This window comes from Hyperoodon ampullatus (genome assembly GCF_949752795.1).
Source record: "Hyperoodon ampullatus genome assembly, chromosome: 3".
In the NCBI taxonomy this organism is placed as follows: domain Eukaryota; kingdom Metazoa; phylum Chordata; class Mammalia; order Artiodactyla; family Ziphiidae; genus Hyperoodon; species Hyperoodon ampullatus.
Window position 1 is genome coordinate 112,531,157 of NC_136916.1, and position 21,020 is coordinate 112,552,176.

The following is a 21,020-nucleotide window of genomic DNA, read 5'->3' on the forward strand; positions in this document are numbered from 1 at the left end:
CCTATAATTTAACTGTCTTAATTTTCCTATCTGTAAAATTATAATCATCACTCTGACAGACCTATAGCTAGTCTGAGTACTTGTCAGATTCTCAGAGACATCTGGGTGACTGAACTTTGCTCTAATTCTGCAGCTCCTCTAAGATCAGAAAAGATCCTAGACCAGACTGTGCTAGCCTGGGGAGAATGAATATGTTAAAAGAGGGTGTGGTGCTCACTCCAGCAGCACATATATAATACTAAAATTGGAAATATACAGGGGACTTCCCGGGCAGTGCAGTGGTTGAGAATCTGCCTGCCAATGCAGGGGACACGGGTTCAATCCCTGGTCCAGGGAGATCTCACATGACATGGAGCAACTAAGCCTGTGCACCACAACTACTGAGCCTGTGCTCTAGAGCCTGCAAGCCACAACTACTGAGCCCACATGCCACAATTACTGAAGCCTGCACGCCTAGAGCCCATGCTCCACAACAAGAGAAGCCACCACAATGGGAAGCCCACACACCTCAACGAAGTGTAGGCCCTGCTCGCTGCAACTAGAGAAAGCCTGTGCACAGCAATGAAGACCCAATGCAGCCAACAAATAAATTTTTTAAAAAAAGGAAATATACAGAGAAGATTAGAAGATTCTTATCAAAGGAATGAGCATATGAAGCCTTTACCCTGACGGTTACCTAGACAACCATTATTTGGATTTGGGGGAAAAATCAATTTTTAAACTTTAAATTTCTTAAGCAAACTTCTTTTGAACCTTTCTTACTTATAATATCCATCCCTGGACATTCTGTATTCCAAATATTTGTGAGGCTAAGAAGTGAAGCTCATTTTATGTGATCATCATGCATTGTAATATACTTTTGGTAGATATTTAAGAATATTAAACCCTCATTTAAATGTCACGTGCACACACACACACACACACATCCTTGTGTGTCATTCTTGGTCCCTGGGCAAGGATGACCCATAAATTTGTGAAGCATTTCGTATTTTTAAAACTAGAGAAAAAAAGAGTGTGTGTTGATGCTTGTGTATACTATATTGTACCAGTCTCTATGGCATATTGTATAACACCAAGGTGGATGATCTGATCATAAAGATCCAGCTAGGCTTGGGGCAGGGGAGGGTGGGTCTGTCCATTGCTCAGATTACACTTCCCAGTGTAATCCTCACTCGGATTTAATCATATACAATGATGTTGAAGCCCTCTTTGGGAGACCCAGAGGCTTACACATTGTGTCTGTCATTGGAGAACATTGTTGACATCTCTATTGTGTATCCTGATAGCACTTTCTTCCATCAGTATCCTTTAGATAAAAACACCTTGACTCATTTCCCAGGTAGTATTTGTGTCTGGCCTCTACCTCATTCAGAACCTACTGTTGATACTTGTCAACGTGGTGGTAGCATAGATTCAAATGTGCTTTAGAAAAATAAAAAGTATTTCATAAATATGGGTGATTATTGCCAGCTGCCTACAAAGCTGAATTTTTTGAGCTCTAATTTCTTTTCTATAAGAAATAGATGCAATATGGTATTTGCAATAGGCTCCAATTCAGACTCCACTGCTGCTTATAGGCTTTGTATCTTTAGAGAAATCACAGGTTCTCCCAGAACCTATCTTCACCTGAAAAGTGGAAATTCCATAACAGCAGTACCTGTCTCATAAGGTTGTTGTGAGTGCAAAATGTTAATATGGGAAGTACCTAGTGTATGTCAGCACATTGAAGGTGCTAATATTTGAATCTGAAATCAGAAATCCAAAATTTGAAAGAAGTAAATGAATTATGGGGATTTACTCGCACCTGTAACTGGAAGGTCTATAGGAAATGTCAGCAACAGGCATTGTTCACGTAAGGTCCAGCTCAGCTTCTCTGCAGTTCTCCTGGCTCTGCCCTACTCTATAAGTTGCCTCTCCCACAGGCTGGCTTCCCCCACTGTTGCAAGATGCCTGCCAACAGCTACCAGGGCAACACACTTTCTCCTTCACATCCAGGGAAGAGAGAACATGACTTCTTACAATGAACAACAGTCCTCAGCTTTGGAGACCCTTGAACTAGCCCTGTGACCAGGTCAGTGCCATGCCCTGGTGTGTAGGACTGAGGAGGTTGAGTGGAGAGGTGTTACACAACGGGGAAAGGTGAAATGAACGCCTCAAAGACAACCAGAATGTAGACTACAGTAACACAATAAATGCTTAGTGGTTGACAATGTATTCCAAAGTGTTTTGTTTTTAAGGAAATAAAGTACCTATGAAGAAATGCTGAATTCTGAGCTTTCTAGGATCCTAATAAGCCCAGATGGCAGGCAGTAGGAGTGGGCAAGGCGCTGACAGGGCCTCTGAAATGCCCAACAGAAATCCCAGGATGTAACCCTCCAATTCCTACAAATCTGAAATCAACTGGAGAAACAGAAGAAAAACTTCCCAATGCTGGGAAAGTTTTAAACAATGAAAATTCCTCTCTGTGGTTTCCCACAGGAAATCCGCAAACACTCCATCAGTACCACTGGAAAGGCAGAAACCCTGATACAAATGTGGTCTCTACTTAGAAAGAAAGTTAAAGTCCCAGAAGCAACCTCTTAAGATGATTTCCTTTTCCCTAAATAAAGCATTTGATTGGGTCTTGGGGCTCATTTGACTGTAGGTATTGAAATCCACTCAAGGTATTTAAGCAAAAAGGGAATTTATTGGATGAAAACCAAGTACTTCCCAGCCAGGAATTAAAGCTGGCCTCAAAAGGGACTGGATTCACTCGACCAGGAAGTGAATGTCCAATTGCTTTAGTCTTCTTGCTGTCACAACCAGCTTTCCTGGGTCAACCTGTCCATGGGTCAGCCCTGGGTTTATGTAGTCCTTGTTCAAGAGTCACTACTACAATGCTGAATAGTTCCTATAAGCCAATGTCAAATTTCTGGGAGAAAGCCCACAGTACACCTAGGGTCAGATGTCTGTCCTTGGCCTATCAGCTATGGCTGGGGAGGGCATGGTTACCAGGTTAGGTCTGCTGTACACATGGGAGAGGCTGTATCAGCAGACTCTGAGAAGAGGAGTGAGCGGAGAGTTAAAATGACTGATATACCCATGCTCAACATGTCAGCCCTTTCCTCCTCTATCACAGTACAGTCAGCATTACATGATTTCATAAAAACATCAGAGAAATAGAAACCAGTAGAGGAACATGGACTAAGTCTAGGTAACTAATCTCTCAGCATGGCCCCATTCCACCTTTTTATGTATATTTTATATAGCACAATTTCTTAGTGCTGCATTTTTCTTACCTGCCAAGTACAGATACTCATACGTGTCCTTGTAATTCATAGGACTGGAGAAAGGATAAAGAAATAATAGATGTGAAAGTACTTTAAAACATTAAAATGATGTTATTTACACTCTGCACACTATAAAGCATCTCCTCCGAATTCTAACTCAAACTCCACTGTTTCCATGGAAATACTTACGAGTTCAAGGATAATTCGTCAAAACAGCCATTTTGGGTTAGTTCTCCTAAGTGGACATAGATCTTATGTCTACCACATAACTGTGCGGCACAGTGTTTTACCAGTTACCCAGCGCACACACAGCATGCAGTATACGCACAGCAGACATGAAAGAGGAGAGCTACAAAGATTACAGAAAGGCAAGAAAGTAAAAACAAACCTCCCCCCAAATAATAACAAAGTAAAAACAAGAAAGAAAACGTCACCCCTGAGAAAACAAAAATAGATAAATTAATAACAGTCTGCAAAGATATGTATTCCCAGTCCACTAAGAACAAAAAGAATAGAAATAGGCTGCACATGAGCAGATATAAGAGAGAAAGCCCTGGGAATGAGGGCTGCTCAGCATTCCTTACTAACAGAAGTATCCAGTTATTCCTTCCTTGGCAGTGGATGATGCATTCTTTGACGGCAGGATTTTGTTGCATTCCTCTTTGTTTCCCCAGCATCCAGCACGGCACCTGCCCCTGAAGGCACTCAGTGAACGTTGTTGACGACATGAGTGTTCAGAGACTGAGAAGGCAGCAACAGACAGTAGCCATTCTTGTCCCTGTGAGAAAGAAACCAGTTCCTTGGCACCGTGCAGAAGGGAGACATTTCATGTTCTTTCTCTCTCCCAATACAAAATATACCAATTGTGAACATGTTCTTATTTTTGTGGACTGAGAGGTGGTCCCCAAGTAGCAAATGTCCCATTATGTTGTCATCTTTTTAGAGTACTATGACACAAAAAATTCATCATCTACCAAAAGCCCCCTGCTTTATATTTTATGTCTCTTGATCTGCCCACAAAGCTTGCACTCAGGTTTGTCAATCATCAGCAGTTTTTGGTGCTGTGTTCAGGAGAGTGATGGAGCTTTAAGTTCTGTGGAAGGCAGTGTGGCACCCTGGAAAGTGCCCAGGAGACTTGGGATAGTTCTGATTTTACCAGTAACTGGTTATCTGGTCTTAGGCACCTCATGCAGCTTCTCCTGATCTGTTTCCTAATTTGTAAAATGAGGGAATTAAACTAGGTACTCTCTAATGCCTCAGTTCCATCAATCTATGCTTCCAAATGGGGCACCAGAGTCTTAAAGAGCTACTGTACCTAGAAAAACAGTTATTCCTCAAAGGGAAGATGAAAGTAAGCACGGTATTTCTCACATTTTTCACTTCCATATTATCAGCATTCTGAGTACATTTAAAGTCTGAGTCTTATTTAATATCTGAGGCAACATGTTTTCCTCTCTGAGGGGATTGGGTCCATCTTCTTCATGCCCACTACAATGAGGGAGGCAAAAGTGGCCACACCAAAACAAATTTTAAAAATAAAGCCAACAGGGCCTCCCTGGTGGCGCAGTGGTTGAGAGTCCGCCTGCCGATGCAGGGGATACGGGTTCGTGCCCCGGTCTGGGAGGATCCCATATGCCGCGGAGCGGCTGGGCCCGTGAGCCATGGCTGCTGAGCCTGCGCGTCCGGAGCCTGTGCTCCGCAACGGGAGAGGCCACAGCGGTGAGAGGCCCGCGTACCACCAAAAAAAAAAAAAAAAAAAAAAAAAAAATAAAGCCAACATTACTACCAAAATGACTGAAAGAAAGAAGTCAATGAAAAAAACTAAAACACAAACAAGCAAATGCCAAACAGAAAAATTCCAGCCTGTCAAATGTAGTAATGTGTGATTAACACACCACAGTTGACTTATTTAAATTCAGTCACTATCAAGTCCAAGCAAATAAACATCACAGAGTACAGAAATTGTCATCCCAATTATGCCACAATCCAAAACAAATTTTTAAACAGAAGGAAAAACTTGTTGCTCCAAAGAGCAAATAGGAACAGTAGAGAAATTTCTTTAGCCTTTGTAGGAATAAGTTAGGCTAACAAATGTCCCTTTAATCTTAAACAGCTTCTGCAAAAGGGATTCAAATTTACTAGAATAATCTAAAGCAGCCCTTCCCAATCCGCTCCCGAGCCCTAATTAACCTAAAGCATCCATCTATGTAATGAACTGATTTCTCTCCTTTGCATCTAGACAGGAACTTGCTATATACCATCCTCGAGAGAATTGAGAAAACAGTCAAATCATTTTCTGAAACCCCCATTCAGAGAGCTGATTTAACAGACTTAATACTCAGCACTCCTTACACTTCACCTTTTTACAGTAGTTTGTGGTTCTCATAAGCCACAGAAATATGCCATGCTAGCATAAATGGAGTAGGTATCTGCTTCTATCAATTTATTAAAGTCTTATTGATCTCCTTTAAGCTTAATATTACACACAGATATACAGCTTTATATGTCACATAGTTTTTTCTGGGTTTTTGTTTATCTGTTCACAACTTGCTCAAAACTAGTTGACTTCCATCATGCCTGAGGTAATGATTGCACCAATCAAAAAAAAATCATGAATTGTATATTTAAAGTATAATTATTCTGAAATTGCTTTCAGGTACTGTGAGATAAATCAAATTAGTAATTCAAGTAGTGCCACTGAGAATTGAGATCTTTAATTGAAATATAGTTGATTTACAATATTAGTTTCAGGTGTACAGCATAGTGATTCAGTATTTTTACAGATCATACTCCATTAAAAGTTATTACAAGATAATGGCTATAATTCCCTGTGCTATACAATATATCCTTGTTGCTTATCTTTTTTTTTCAATTTAAAAAATTTTATTACATTTTGGCCATGCCACGTGGCATGTGGGATCTTAGTTCCCTGACCAGGGATTGAACTCTTGCACCCTGTGGTGGAAGGGTGAAGTTTTAACCACTGGACTGCCAGGGAAGTCCCTGCTTATCTATTTTATACAGTAGCTGAAATAAAAACACGCTAGAAAGAATGAATAGCAGACAAAGTGATACAGAAGAACACATAAGTGATCTGGAAGATAGAATAATGGAAATCACCCAATCAGAGCAGCAAAAAGGAAAACAAAGTTTTAAAAATGAAAGCAATCTAAGAGATCTCTGGAATAACATTAAGTTGTTCCAACATTCGCATTATAGGGGTTCCAGAAGGAGAAGAAAGAGAGAAAGGGGTTGAAACTGTATTTGAAGAAATTATGGCTGAAAACTTCCAAACCTGAAGAGAACAGATATTCAGGTACAGGAAGCACAGAGGGTCCCAAACAAGATGAACCCAAACAGATCCACACCCAGACATATCATAATTAAAATGGCAAAATTTAAAGATAAAGAGAGATTTCTAAAGGCAGCAAGAGAAGAAAAAAGACTCTTATACAAGGGAATCCTCATAAGGCTATAGGCTGATTTCTCTGGAGAATTTAGGTTTTTAAGTATGTTTGAAAAATAACAAAGAAGTAAAAATGAATGAGTTTAAGTAAACACCTTATGGTCCTGAGTTGGAATTGGAAGTACCCATGTGAAACCATGGGTACTTGGTTTACCAAGTAGTTTAGAAAGAAAATAATAATTATCCCTATCTCTGTCCACTTAAAAAGGCCTAGAAACAATGACCAACTCAGTATCAGTAAGCATGCTTAGCACCTAGATTATAATCTCTAAATACCATTTCCCATGAAAATGAACCAGAGTTCCTTGGTAAACTAGCTAATTCCACGTTTTGGGCAGGAAATTTTCATGATGAGCCTGGAACACATTGTCATACAATAGAGGAAGGAAGCTATCAAAGACTACTAGAGTCAATGTCAAAAGGACTCAGAAGCAAACTAGAAAGGTGTCACAGATCAAAAATGGACCAATTTGAGCATGAATGAGGATCATAACTATAATACAACAGACTGAAACACATTAAATATGCTAAAATCCATGAGTTCTTAATAACACTTAAAACAAAAAAGACAAGAACAAACAAACTCAGTCACCTTTAGAAGGTGTACAGAAACCAACCAATGTTTAAAAAAAAATTATTACAGGGACTTCCCTGGTGGCACAGTGGATAAGACTCTGTGCTCCCAATGCAGGGGGCCCAGGTTTGATTCCTGATCAGGTAACTAGATCCCACAGGCATGCCACAACTAAGAGTTCGCATGCCACAACCTAGATGCTCAGGTGCCAAAACGAAGGAGCCAGTGAGACACAACTAAGGAGCCTGCCTTCTGCAACTAAGGAGCAGGTGGGCCTCAACTAAAGAGACTGCCTCGGGGGGAGAGCTGGCAGCCCCCACTAGTTTGTCAGCCTGACAGGAACTGGAACAGCCTCCAATTTCATTTAAAACTTAAGCAAATAGTCCAGTTTGTGCATGTGGCTTTCAACCCAACTTATGTAACTTCTGAGTTATTTGTTGTTGTTGACACTATTATTTGGTTCTTTCAACATTCCCTCAAACCTGCTTCTGTTTCCTTGATACATGATAATTATATGATTGTAACATAGATGATCAGGTCTTTGTTATTATTAAAAATATTTTTCATCAGTGAAAAAAGAAAAAAAAGAGCCTGCCTGCCACAACTAAGACCAAGTGCAACCAAATAAATAAATAAACAAATAAATATTTAAAAAATTTTATTAAAATAGGGCTTCGCTGGTGATGCAGTGGTTAAGAATCCATCTGCCAATGCAGGAGACATGGGTTCGAGCCCTGGTCTGGGAAGATCCCACATGCCGCGGAGCAGCAAAGCCCATGTGCCACAATTACTGAACCTGTACTCTATAGCACATGTGCCACAACTACTCAGCCCATGTGCCACAACTACTGAAACCCGCATGCCTGAAGCTCATGCACCACAACAAAGAGTCGCCCCTGCTCGCTACAACTACAGAAAGCCCACATACAGCAATGAAGACCTAACACAGCCAAAAAGAAATATATAAACAAATAAAAATTTTTTAAAAATTATTAAAGTAAAACACACATAACATAAAATGCTCCCATTTTACCCATGGCATTAAGTACATTCACATTATTGAGCAACCATCACCACAATCGATTTCCAGAACTTTCTCATCTTCCCAAATTGAAACTCTATACTCATTAAACACTAACTCCCCTTCCTTCCATCCCCCCAGTCTCTGTCTATTATTTTGAACTGGCAAATAAAGGTTAAAAATGAAGCATTTAGTGCAGAGAGTCCCATACAGGATAAATCCAAGGAGAAACATGCCAAGACACATATTAATCAAACTGTCAAAAATTAAAAACAAAGAAAAAATATTAAGAGCAGCAAGGGAAAAACAACAAATAACACACAAGGGAATCCCCATAAGGTTAACAGCTGAACTTTCAGCAGAAACTCTGCAAACCAGAAGGGAGCAGCAGGACATATTTAAAGTGATAAAAGGCAAAAACCTACAACCAAGATTACTCTACCCAGCAAGGATCTCATTCAGATTTGATGAAGAAATTAAAACATTTACAGACAAGCAAAAGCTAAGAGAATTCAGCACCATGAAACGAGCTTTACAACAAATACTAAAGGAACTTCTCTAGGCAGCAAACACAAGAGAAGGGAAAGACCTACAATAACAAACCCAAAACAATTAAGAAAATGGTAATAGGAACATACATATCCATAATTACCTTAAATGTAAATGGATTAAATGCTCCAACCAAAAGACATAGACTGGCTGAATGGATACAAAAACAAAACCCATATATATGCTGTCTACAAGAGACCCACTTCAGACCTAGGGACATATACAGACTGAAATTGAAGGGATGGAAAAAGATATTCCATGCAAATGGAAATCAAAAGAAAGCTGGAGTAGCAATTCTCGTATCAGACAAAATAGACGTTAAAATAAAGACTATTACAAGAGACAAAGAAGGACACTACATTAATGATCAAGGGATCAATCCAAGAAGAAGATATAACAATTGTAGATATTTATGCACCCAACATAGGAGCACCTCACTACATAAGGCTAATGCAAACAGCCATAAAAGGGAAAATCGACAGTAACACAATCATAGCAGGGGACTTTAACACCCCACTTTAACCAATGGACAGATCATCCAAAATGAAAATAAATAAGGAAACACAAGATTTAAATGATACATTAAACAAAATGGAATTCATTGCTATTTATAGGACATTCCATCCAAAAACAACAGAATACACTTTCTTCTCAAGTGCTCATGCAACATTCTCCAGGAGAGACCATACCTTGGGACACAAATCAAGGATTGGTAAATTTAAGAAAATTGAAATCATATCAAGTATCTTTTCCGACCACAACGCTATGAGACTAGATATCAATTACAGGAAAAAAATCTGTAAAAAATACAAACACATGGAGGCTAAACAATACACTACTTAATAACCAAGAGACCATTGGAGAAACCAAAGAAGAAATCAAAAAATACTTAGAAAAAAATGACAATGAAAACACGATGATCCAAAACCTATGGGATGCAGCAAAAGCAGTTCTAAGAGGGAAGTTTATGGCAATACAATCCTACCTCAAGAAATAAGAAAAATCTCAAATAAACAACCTAACCCTACACCTAAAGCAATTAGAAAAAGAAGAACAAATAAACCCCAAAGTTAGCAGAAGGAAGGAAATCATAAAGATCAAATCAGAAATAAATGAAAAAGAAATGAAGGAAACGATAGCAAAGATCAACAAAACTAAAAGCTGGTTCTTTGAGAAGATAAACAATATTGATAAACCATTAGCCAAACTCATCAAGAAAAAAAGGGAGAAGACTCAAATCAATAGAGTTAGAAATGAAAAAGGAGAAGTAACAACTGACCCTGCAGAAATACAAAGGATCATGAGAGATTACTACAAGCAACTCTATGCCAATAAAATGGACAACCTGGAAGAAATGGACAAATTCTTAGAAAAGCACAACCTTCCAAGACTGAAACAGGAAGAAATAGAAAATATAAACAGACCAATCACAAGCACTGAAACTGAGAGTGTGATTAAAAATCTTCCAACAAACAAAAGCCCAGGACCAGATGGCTTCACAGGTGAATTCTATCAAACATTTAGAGAAGAGCTAACACCTATCCCTCACAAACTCTTCCAAAACATAACAGAGGGAGCAACACCCCCAAACTCATTCTACGAGGTCACCATCACCCTGATACCAAAACCAGACAAAGATGTCACAAAGAAAGAAAATTACAGGCCAATATCACTGATGAACATAGATGCAAAACTCCTCAACAAAATACTAGCAAACATAATCCAACAGCACATTACAAAGCTCATACACAATGATCAAGTGGGGTTTACCCCAGGAATGCAAAGGATTATTCACTATACACAAATCAATCAATGTGATACACCATATTAAAAAATTGAAGGAAAAAAACAATATGATCATCTCAATAAATGCAGAAAAAACTTTTGACAAAATTCAACACCCATTTACGATAAAAAAAAAAACCCAGAAAGTAGGCATAGAGGGAACTTACCTCAACATAATAAAGGCCATATATGACAAACCCCCAGCCAACATCATTCTCAATGGTGAAAAAGTGAAACCATTTTCACTAAGATCAGGAACAAGACAAGATTGTCCACTCTCACCACAATTATTCAACATAGTTTTGGAAGTTTTAGCCACAGCAATCAGAGAAGAAAAGGAAATAAAAGGAATCCAAATCGGAAAAGAAGAAGTAAAGCTGCCACTGTTTGCAGATGACATGATACTATACATAGAGAATCCTAAAGATGCTACCAGAAAACTACTAGAGCTAATCAATGAATTTGGTAAAGTAGCAGGATACAAAATTAATGCACAGAAATCTCTTGCATTCCTATACACTAATGATGCAAAATCTGAAAGGGAATTTAAGGAAACACTCCCATTTACCACTGCAACAAAAAGAATAAAATACCTAGGAATAAACCTACCTAAGGAGACAAAAGACCTGCATGCAGAAAACTATAAGACATTGATGAAAGAAATTAAAGATGATACAAACAGAGGGAGAGATATACCATGTTCTTGGATTGGAAGAATCAACATTGTGAAAATGACTCTACTACCAAAGCAATCTACAGATTCAATGCAATCCCTATCAAACTACCAATGGCATTTTTCATAGAACTAGAACAAATAATTTCACAATTTATATGGAAACACAAAAGACCGTGAATAGCCAAAGCAATCTTGAGAAATAAAAATGGAGCCGGAGGAATCAGGCTCTCAGACTTCAGACTATACTACGAAGCTACAGTAATCAAGACAGTATGGTATTGGCACAAAATCAGAAATATAGATCAATGGAACAGGATAGAAAGCCCAAAGATAAACCCACACACCTATGGTCACCTTGTCTTTGATAAAGGGTATGCAAGAATATACAATGAAGAAAAGACATCCTACACAATAAGTGATGCTGGGAAAACTGGACAGCTACATGTAAAAGAGGAAATTAGAACACTCCCTAACACCACACACAAAAATAAACTCAAAATGGATTGAAGACCTAAATGTAAGGCCAGACACTATCAAACTCTTAGAGGAGAACATAGGCAGAACACTCTATGACATAAATCACAGCAAGATCCTTTCTGACCCACCTCCTAGAGAAATGGAAATAAAAACAAAAATAAACAAATGGGACTTAATGAAACTTAAAAGCTTTTGCACAGCAAAGGAAAACATAAGACAAAAAGAGAACCCTCAGAATGGGAGAAAATATTTGCAAATGAAGCAACTGACAAAGGATTAATATTCAAATTTGACAAGCAGCTCATGCAGCTCAATATCAAAAAAACAAACACCTCAATCCCAAAATGGTCAGAAGACATAAATAGACATTTATCCAAAGAAGATATACAGATTGCCAACAAACACATGAAAGAATGTTCAACATCATTAATCATTAGAGAAATGCAAATCAAAACTACAATGAGATATCATCTCACACCGGTCAGAATGGCCATCATCAAAAAATCTAGACACAATAAATGCTGGAGAGGGTGTGGAGGAAAGGGAACCCTCTTGCACTGTTGGTGGGAATGTAAATTGATACAGCCACTATGGAGAACAGTATGGAGGTTCCTTAAAAAAGTAAAACTAGAACTACCATACGACCCAGCAATCCCACTACTGGGCATATACCCTAAGAAAACCATAATTCAAAAAGAGACATGTACCACAATGTTCATTACAGCACTATTTACAATAGCCATGACATGGAAACAACCTAAGTGTCCACTGACAGATGAATGGATAAAGAAGATGTGGCATATATATGCAATGGAATATTACTCAGCCATAAAAAGAAACAAAATTGAGTTATTTGTAGTGAGGTGGATGGACCTAGCGTCTGTCATATAGAGTGAAGTAAGTCAGAAAGAGAAAAACAAATACCGTATGCTATATGGAATCTAAAAAAAAAAAAAGGTTCTGATGAACATAGGGGCAGGACAGGAATAAAGACACAGACATAGAGAATGGACTTGAGGACACGGGGAGGGGGAAGGGTAAGCTGGGACGAAGTGAGAGAGTGGCATGGACTTATATATACTACCAAATGTAAAATAGATAGCTAGTGGGAAGCAGCTGCATAGCACAGGGAGATCAGCTGGTTGCTTTGTGACCACCTAGAGGGGTGGGATAGGGAGGGTGGGAGGGAGATGCAAGAGGTAGGAGATATGGGGATATATGTATATGTATAGCTGATTCACTCTGTTATAAAGCAGAAGCTAATACACCATTGTAAAGCAATTTTACTCCAATAAAGATGTTAAACAAAAAAAATGAAGCATTTATCTTGCCTTTCCCATAAGATCTGTATCTCGGGATAAAAAAAAAAGAGAGAGGATTCTCGTTTTAGAAGTACTCCACATTATAAATGAAGAAGGAATGTTAAAATTAAGAATATCACCACTTTGTAAGGTCCATTATATTAATGGATCAAGACAACGCTTACTAATGGCTGATAACATCACAAAAGGAAATATTTTACCTCTGATGCTTTAAGGTACAAACTGCCTGTCCTACAGAATATAAATGATACTCTTACCCACTTGATGACTGTTTATTAAATATGATCAGTGAAGTCCCAAGAGATTTTATTTGTTATTTTTTAAAGAGTCCTATGGGGCTTCCCTGGTGGCGCAGTGGTTCAGAGTCCGCCTGCCAATGCAGGGGACACGAGTTTGTGCCCCGGTCTGGGAAGATCCCACATGCCGCAGAGCAGCTGGGCCCGAGAGCCATGGCCGCTGAGCCTGCACGTCCGGAGCCTGTGCTCCGCAACGGGAGCGGCCACAACAGTGAGAGGCCCACGTACCGGAAAAAAAAAAAAAAAAAAAAAGAGTCCTATGGTTGGATAAGTTTGGCAGTCATGGACTTAAATAAATTTAATCTGATTCCCTTGGAGGGGAAAAAAAGTACAAAGTGCCATCTATAAAGTATTATACATACATACAGCAACAAGAACAACAACAAAATTACCTGATTTGATCAAGCCTCTATAGCTAATTCCCAAATTTATAAGAAATACAGGGAACAGCAGAACACGTTTAATGACACCATGGAGATACAATCAGCAAAATACAAACCATGAGGAAAGTTACAGAAAATCATCTGGATTTTTCAATAAAACGCAAACAGATAAAGAAAGAAAATTTTAAAAGAAAGATGGAGAACCTAAATATCAAAAGAGACTTAAGGGACGCATCAAATAATTATAATGTATAAACATTATTTTTATCTTCATTCAGCAAATGATCCATTTAAATATAAAATTTGTAAGAAAACTGAAGCAATATAAACCTTAAGTGGCTAATTATTAAAGAATTATTAATTTTTTAGGTATGATAATACTAATGTTATATTTAAAAAGAGAGTTCTTACAGAAAGATCTTTAGAAATTCAAGATTATAATGTCTGAGATTTCTTCAAACTAATCAGGGGTAAGGACATGGAAGAAACAAAACAGGGTCATAAACTGATCATTGTTCAAACTGGTTAATAGATGGATTCACTGTAATATTTTATCTACTTTTTGCATATGTTTGAAATTTTTCATAACAATTTTTTTTAAGGAAGAAAACTAAAACCCCAAATGCAACTCTTGGGTCTAATGCATAATAATTTGAATTAGCTATAGTCATGTAACAGCTTTTATTACAATGAGAAAACTATTGATCTTAAATAACTCAATCTAAAAACAGCTGAAGGGACTTCCCTGGTGGTGCAGTGGTTAAGAATCTGCCTGCCAATTCAGGGGACATGGGTTCAATCTCTGGTCTGGGAAGATCCCATATGCCATGGAGCAACTAAGCCATGTGCCACAACTACTGAAGCAGGCACGCCTACAGCCCGTGCTCCGCAACAAGAGAAGCCACTGCAATGAGAAGCCCGCGCACCGCATCGAAGAGTAGCCCCCACTCACCGCAACTACAGAAAGCCCGTGCACAGCAGTGAAGCCCCAACACAGCCAAAAATTAAAAAAAAAAAAATAAATTTATTTAAAAAAAAGAAATCATTATTTGACTTGAATGTTAATAGCATGAGCAGAACCTGTTGTGTTGTGTTTAGAATGCATAATAATATTTTCTAATTATTTTGTTATGCTAACCTACCAATTATGCATTTCTCTGAGGATGTACTAATTTTATAGCAGATTTCAAGGGCCACACACTCCTGGAAGATGTTACCAGGCACTTCCACCAAAGGATTTATTTCTTCCTTTTCCATATTCTTATAGTCCTTGTCATTTCCCTCACTTTCTGGCATTTATTCAAACTTTTCCATGTGGCTTTATTTGGCTATTATGAGGGAAAAGACGGTATAATCTGGTGGTTAAAGGCATGGGCTTTAGAGACCCCGATTTGGCTCTGCTTTCTACCTGTGTGACTTGGGACATGTCTTCTAACAAATCTGGGCATTAGTATCTTCATTTATGAAATTAGGATGATATCCACCTCCCAGGTGTGTTACAAAGATTCTATGATAACACATATAAAGAGCTTGTTACAGTGTCAGGATCACTATTAGTTTAGCATTTTGATTATACCTTTGCTGAGAACCAATTATGCAACTTTCTGGCCCAAATCTCACAGTGAGAAAGAAGGATAAGCCATCAGCAGAAAATTCCCAGGACTGGAAACTATGGACCATCCTTTACACTGTTGACTGAGCATCTAGTCTGTACTCCAAAGCATCGTGCAAGTCGTTGGGAACATAGAGGAGCACGTGGAATTGTCTCTGCCTTCAAGGAGCTTACAGCCTTTTGGAGAAGAAGTGCCATATATAAAAAACAAACAGTATAGAAATAAACAAGGGAGAAGAGACAAATCTTCCTTGCAGGAGAATTCCCAATAATTTATGTAAGCTACTCTGGCCTCACGGAGGTTGAATTTAACTCCCTACTGCTTAAGTGTGGGCTACACATAGTGACATCCCTCCAAAGAGGACAACATGGAAAGGGGGAACAAAAGAGCAACTTTACAGTACAGAAACCTGACAAACACTCCACAGTCAGGTGACCAAGGTCAACATCAACAGTGATAAGTCATGTTGATAGTAGGTGCCCTTGATGTGACGTGTTACATTACCTCTGTGGTCCTCCTTCCCAAAACACATAACCCCAGTCTAATGATGAGAAAAACATCAGACAAATCCCAACTGGGGGACACTGTACAAAATACCTGACTAGTACTCTTCAAATCTAGAGGTGGGTTTCCCTGGTGGTGCAGTGGTTAAGAATCCGCGTGCCAACGCAGGGGACACGGGTTTGAGCTCTGGTCTGGGAAGATGCCACATGCTGCGGAGCAACTAAGCCCGTGTGCCACAACTACTGAGCCTGTGCTCTAGAGCCTGCATGCCACAACTACTGAGCCCACGTGCCACAACTACTGAAGCCCGCATGCCTACAGCCTGTGCTCTGCAACAAGAGAAGACACTGCAATGAGAGGCCCATGCACTGCAATGAAGAGTAGCCCCCGCTTGCTGCAGCTGGAGAAAGCCTGTGTGCAGCAACTAAGACCCAATGTAGCCAAAAATAAATAAATTAAATAAATAAAAAAATTTAAAAACTGTCAAGGTCATCAAAATAAGGAACATTTGAGAAAGTGTCACAGTGCAGAGGAGTCTATGAAGACATGCTGACTAAATGTTATGCAGTATCCTGGATAGGATCCTGGAAGAGAAAAAGGGTATTAGGTAAACACTAAGGAAATCTGTGGAAAATATGGACTTTAGTTAATGTGTCAGTATTGGGACTTCCCTGGTGGTGCAGTGCTTAACAATCCGCCTGCCAGTGCAGGGGACACAGGTTTGATCCCTGGTCTGCGAAGATCCCACATGCCATGGGGCAACTAAGCCTGTGCGTCACAACTACTGAACTCACATGCCACAACTACTGAAGCCTGCGTGCCTAGAGCCCGTGTTCCGCAACGAGAGAAGCCACCACAATGAGAAGCCTGCACACTGCAACGAAGACCCAATGCAGCCAAAAATAAATAAATAAATAAATTTATTTTAAAAAATGTGTCAGTATTGGTTCATGAATTGTGACAACTGTGCCATACTAATGTAAGATGTTAACAGGGGAAACTGGATGTGGGGTATATGGGAACTCTACTATCTTATCGATGTTTCTATAAACCTAAAACTGTTCAAAAGTTAACTTTTTAAAAAACAATATAGCAAATGACAAAACAATGGGATTGACTCATTCATTTAACAAATATTTCTTGAGTAGCTATTATGTGCTAGACACTTCACTGGGGACTAGAGGTGCAGTGATGAACAAGAGAGAAAGATCCTTCACCTTCAGGAGCTTGCATGGGACGTGTGCTGGGCCTATACAATGAAATTATGTTCCCTATCACAGCTTTCCTCGCTTAGGAGGGCATTCCAGTGGCATTCTGGTGGCAATGTGACCTCCATTACTTCTTGGTGAATAAGGGGCAAACATGATCCAGGCCACAGTTTAGCGGTGAGAAGTGAATAGCAAGAGAACTTCCATAAGAAGGGATGAGTGCTGGGAGGTAGTTGGCACAGCCAGTGTTTCCTAAGGTTTCCAAACCCCAGAAACAGCACAGCCCTTGAAGGCTATATGTGCCCAGGGAGCATCTGCCCAGCCACAGAATTCAGTCAGTCGGAGGTCCCTTCGAATCACTTGGTCTAATCTCCTTGACTTTATAGGAAAGGCAACTAAGTCCCAGAAAAAGGAAGTGATTTCTCGTGGTCATAAGGCTATCTCTGAATCAACTTTTTAGTATTCACTCCTCAGAGACTGTGAACATTTATTCTATTGCTAGAAATCATCAAAAACTGAAAGGCTAGATGTACATACTTGCTTAGTACCACATGTGAACAATGGAAAGGAATCGAGCAGGAAAAATGGATACAAAATAAACATCAGTGTGGGTCAAATAACATAGGTGATAGGAGTTTACAAACTGATTATGCTCTATAACTAATCATAGAGATTTATGGGATACTGCAGGATAAACATACACTTCCTAAAAGGGAACAAACTCACTTTAAGATCACCATAACTAAAATAAAATCAAATCACTATGCATTGCATTAGCTAAGTAACAGTTTGCAGGGGAGGTTAAAGGTATAGGGCGTGGGACAGGACTGATATTCCTTTAAAAAATAAAAACAAAATACCAACAACAAAAACATAAAAACTTCAGGGTAACACCAGATTCATACATAGATAAAAACAGAAGAGAGGGGACCCATAAACTAGAGGTTATCTACGTAGACAATGAACCAAGTCCACTCAGAGAACCCGGCTATTCTTGAGAAACTCTTTTCAGCCTCATCCTAAAGCTTGAAGATGCCACCTAGGGTATCAGTTTGAGAGGCAGCCCACTCCCTTCCCAATGCCAGCCCATTCTGCACAAAGTTAGAAATGTGATCAGACACTACACTCAGGGAAAATTGCTTTTGGAAATGAGTTTACAAACTTTCTGTTAAGGATCGTTTTCAAAGAACCATCAGGCCAGGAGATGCTTCCGTGTTTTAACAGGGGAACGCAGTAGGCACATTTAAGGTGGAATTTTAATGAAAAGATAATGAAAGAAGAATGAAAAATTAGAATTATTCGTTTAACCTCTAACATTGACCTAAGTATTAGGCCCTCTGGGCAGTACATTAGAATCACCTGGAGAGCTTTAAAAAATCCTAACGCCCTGGCCCTGACCCAGACCAATTACATTAGAATCTCTGGGGTGGGACTCAGGATTCAGTACTTTTTAAAGCTCCCCAGCTGATTCCATTGTGCAGCCCAGTTGGGAATCCACCACTCTACAGAGAGTTAGTCTAAAATTTGAATATCAAATACTCTTAAATAAAGCAGGATAAACTAACTAGGCATCCTAGAAGTACAATACTCTGAAATGTTACCCAGTTGAATATAAAACTATAATTTTAACAATTTGTCTTTTTAAGTCAATCGTACCCAGATTTATTTGACTTTCCGTCTCTTCTTCAGATGTTTCCACAGCAGAAGCAACTACCTCTTAAGTTCAGATATTTTTTTTCTCAATATACTTATGGTGAGTCTGAGGTACAAACTAGGTGAGAATGAGAAATCTCATCCCCACTTCACATGGTTAGCCTTTCAAACTAGAAAAATAAAGACTATCTTCTCTTAAATGTTTCAAAACAAAATAATTAAACTGTATCTTTGGGTAAACAACCAATGAAACTCAGTGAGGTATTTCCTTTATTTTTTAATAGTCACAGACTCAGGGTCAATGATGGAAATAGCTGCATAGTTCTGACTCTGCTAAATGGCTCGGTGAAATTACATCACAGGAGGGCTGAGCCTTGTGGGAGTTCTGAAGAGCAGCACCTTTTAGCCATTTGGGTTGAGCTGTGGAGTGCTAGCCTTTTTCCTGGAGGTGAACTCTCCCTAATTATATAGCAACACTACAATTTGCCCAGCCTAATTGGAGGAGGTTATCCAAACCTGACTGAGGACACGCAGCAAACAATAACGATAAAGACAGCTTTAATGGTCCTGAAGGCTTAACATTTCTCCCAAGGAAAATATCAGGGGTGGTAGCTAGATTGCTGGGTTTCTAAGAAAAGGGCAACTCTGTCTACCATGAGAGGGATTAAATCTTTAAGGCAGCCATGAAAATAAGAATCAAAAACCTCCTGGTCCACAAATGTTATTCAGTCTCTTTCTCTCCAAAAGACATTCAGATAGTAAAGGGAAGGAAATCAACACCACCAGCCCACCCCTCCGCAGCTGCCTGGTGCAATACTGACTCAGTCCAGATTGAAAGGATAGTTGTAAAACCACTACCATATTTGGCTTCCAGGTGGTGGTGGTATATTTCCTTCCTAACATAAAACTTATAGGAATACTATTCAGCAATAGAAAGGAAGGAAGAACTCATTCATGTTACGACATGAATGAAACTTTAAAACATTATGCTCAGTAAAAGAAGCCACATATTGTATCATTCCATTTATACGAAATATCCATAAAAAACAAACCTTTAGAGATGGGAAGTACATTCGTGTTGCCTAGGGCTGAGGGTGGGAAAAGGGATTGGCTGCCAATGGCCAGAAGGGATGCTTTTGGGGGTGCTGGAAGTGTCCTAAAATTGGATTGTGGTGATGGCTGCGTAACTCTGTATACTTACTAAAAATCGTGGAAATCACTGAAAAGGGATGGATTTTATGGTATATAAATTATTGGTTATTCTTTAGACCTCACTAAAATCCTATTCTTTGGACTAAATAAAACTTTTAAAAATCGAAATCGTGCCCCCTCTCCTGCGTCTGGGGGTGGTTCCTCAGCTGCCTTGCAGGTCCTGTGTCACTTTACACTCCACGTGAATTCTGCTTTCTCCCGTTTCCTCATGTGAAAAGTTACCAGGATTAGAGAGAGAGAGAGAGGGGTGGAAGAGCATATTACCAAATCTGAGATCTGTGCAATCCCAACAGACACCAGGTCTGGGAGTTTGGAAAAGCAGTCATAAATCCTTCCTGATCTAGAAAAGAAGAAAAGGCAAATGTAAAGAAGGGTCCGGGCCACCTCCCAAGCGTGGCCCTACCCATGACAGTAAATGGAGCCCCCGGGGAAAATCCGACCGTGGCAGAAACAAAGTCGGAAGGCTGGATCCTTAAGATCCGAAGAAAAACCAGTCCATTGATGGGGTTTCTAACAAATACAGGGCATGCGTTTATCCCACCCAGTTTGGCGTGACTTCAGAAGTACGAACTTTGTTTCAACGGGAGCAGAGATTTGGGAAGTTTATTCTGAGGCCGCGTGTGTACCTGGTAGCTCTCCGGGGCCCCGCGTTCCCGGCGCCGCGGCTCCCGCCGCGGGGACTGCGCGCGGGGAACCACCACTCCCCAGCCTGGGTGAGGCCGGCTCCCTCGGGCAGCCCCGCCCGGTCGCCGCACGTCGGGCAACCTCCCCGCGCACTCCCGCCGCCGCCCTACACTCGTCCCGGCTCCCCTGACGCCGGGGCCGGCGAGGTCCCCGGCCCTCCCTCGGGCTTTCGCGTCTCCCCCGGGGACGGACGCGGCATCCAGGTGGCCGAGTCCCGCGCCGCGGGGGTGGCGCCTCGGCGCGGCCTCACCCCGGGACAGAGAAGGGGTGAGGGCGGAGCTGGACGGCCGCCGCCCGGTCCCGGGGGACCAGCTCCCAGCCCCCTCTC